This window comes from Penaeus japonicus, unplaced genomic scaffold (genome assembly GCF_977035675.1).
Source record: "Penaeus japonicus unplaced genomic scaffold, GWHDUDI00000001_assembly GWHDUDI00000035, whole genome shotgun sequence".
NCBI lineage: Eukaryota > Metazoa > Arthropoda > Malacostraca > Decapoda > Penaeidae > Penaeus > Penaeus japonicus.
In genome coordinates this window covers 1,194,201-1,196,700 of record NW_028234437.1, presented here as the reverse complement: position 1 = coordinate 1,196,700, position 2,500 = coordinate 1,194,201, and positions in this window count along the sequence as shown.

The window sequence follows — 2,500 nt, the reverse complement described above, 5'->3', positions numbered from 1 at the left end:
TACACAGGTTCCACACACGTTACACTGTTCCATGGGCGTAATACAGTGGGGGGGGGGGATGGGGCACGCATAATTCACTATATAGTCCTCGGGCGCAGTACAGGTTGATCACAGTACAAGGGCTAATCACAAGGTCATACAGGTCACAAGGAAGCACGTAGAAGGTCTTTAACATCACGCAACAGAAGCACCAGACCGGGTCTGTCCTGTGGCTTAGTCCCTCTGCTCGTCTCGCCCGGACCCTTGCGCCATGACTGCCCAGCCTAAATCATGTTATCCATGTTGACACAAGATTACATACAGACAAAGACCTGCTGGCATATTGATATAATTTCTTTGATTCCTATTTTTGTTATTTTTTATTGTGATTGACTGCCGCATGCTTTTTCAAGCAATGCTACCAGTGTGTATTCCTTTCTGTGAATGCTTTATTTATATGTACGTCTATTAGCTGCAGTGCATCTATGATAATTTATTTTTGGCCTGAGACACATTAAGTCTTCATCTATTTTGTTTTCTCTCTCTCTCTGACCACCAGGTTAATCTCTGATATTACTGATTCATCTTTTTTTGCTATTGCTGAAAGTCTGATAATGAATCTATAGGATTTTAATTCCGTTTTTTAACAGGTTTTGTTATTTGGTTTATTATTGCATCTTAAAAATATTTTAGATAATACCCTTTTGTTCAATATGTATTTAATTGTTGTAATATTAATTTCAGTTTACTATTTGGAGCATTTTTTATAGTTCATAAGGACTTTGGTCTGGACAATAATCTTTGTTGTTGTTTTTGGTTTTTATTGTTATCTTCAATTCAATAAATATCATTTCTTTATCTAATTCTGTTGTAGTTTGAAGAATCACTATTTGATATTTTCTCTATATCTATCAGTACCTTTTTGGGTTGTTTTGATACTATATACTTCTTTTTTAAATAACACTTTCTTTTTTGTTATGTATGCAACTAATACATCATTATTTTTATTATTGGTATACCATTATGGCTGTTTTCCCTGCAAGTTTTTAAAAGAAATTCCACACTTTTCTCAAGCGCTACAGAATTTTTCCCGTGGCTCATTTTTTTTTGTTTCTCTATTTTTATTCTAGCATTTGTAAAAAAAATTGTATTCAATTTGATTTTGTAATTTGTTTTCTCTACCATTTATTATATACTTTCTTTTGTTTCATTGCTTCACTACATTCTTTGTTTAACCATGGTTTGTTTGGATTGTTCTTAAATTGTCTAATATTAAATTTGAAATATTTCATGCGGTTTCTTTGATTAATTCTGAGATTTCTTGTAATGATTTTAAATTCCTAAAGTCTCTTTTTTTGACATTTTGAATTGACACTTTTTTTCCTTTTATTTGATTGTTATTTTCATATTTTTTGCCTATTATTATTACTGGCATGTGATCACTATCAAGATATGATCCTATATATATTCATATATGAGTTAGTGATGGTGACCCAATTACTAAGTCAATTATTGATTCTTTTGTTGTGTGTGGATCAATTCTTGCTATTAACTTTGATGGGATTATTAATATGATATTTTGATCTATCAATTTCTATCATAGTATCACCTATTTTATTTGTTTGGGTATTTCCTTTTGGTTCCAGTATGAATAATGGGCAATGAAGTCTCCTATTACTAGTTTTGGAGCCGCAATTTAATTTAAGATATGTTCAATATCTTCCATTTTTAAATTAATTATGGTTTATCTATCAGTAGTATGGTTTACCATTTATAATTATAACATTTTAATTTCCAAAGTTTTTATTTTTTTATTCATTTTTTTCTCTTTAATGAATTTCTTTAGATTGTAAACTATTTCGTATGTAAATAGCCACACTCCCTTTCATTTAATCTTTTCTGACGATTTCATAATTATTAACTTAGAATTTATATTTTTCTATAAACCATGTTTCGTTAAGTGAAATAAGGCATGGATCTTCTTTACAGATTAAGTATTCTAGATTTTTTTTTTTTATACAGTTCTAATATTCCAAAATATTTTGTTTCCACATTTTCCATTTTCTTTTAAGGTTTTTTTGTTATTTCCTTTGTTTCTGTTACGGTCTCTATTGTCGATTTTCTGAATTCATGTTTTTGTTTTATTTTTTTTATCATTGTATTGAATATGGTCTTTATTTCATCAAGACAAGAGATATCCTCGTCTTTCTTTTTTTCTGTGTGTTCTGTGTTCTTTTTAAGCTACATTGTTCGTTTTCAAGGCAGCCACTGGTGAATTAGGTGTATTTATTTGTTTGATTCTTGTTTTGTTTGTGTTTTTTTTTCCTAGTTCGTTGTCTCTATGTCTTTTGTTTCTGTTTTTTTTTTTTGTCTGGTTGGGGTTCTTTGCCATAGAGTTACACTTTGTTTTTAGTTTAGTGTTTGTACTTATTTTGAGTTTTTTTCTCTTTACTAAGAAGACGAATTTTGTTGTTACGGTTGGGTGTTTTTTTGTGTGTGTATTAAGTGTTTCTTCTACATT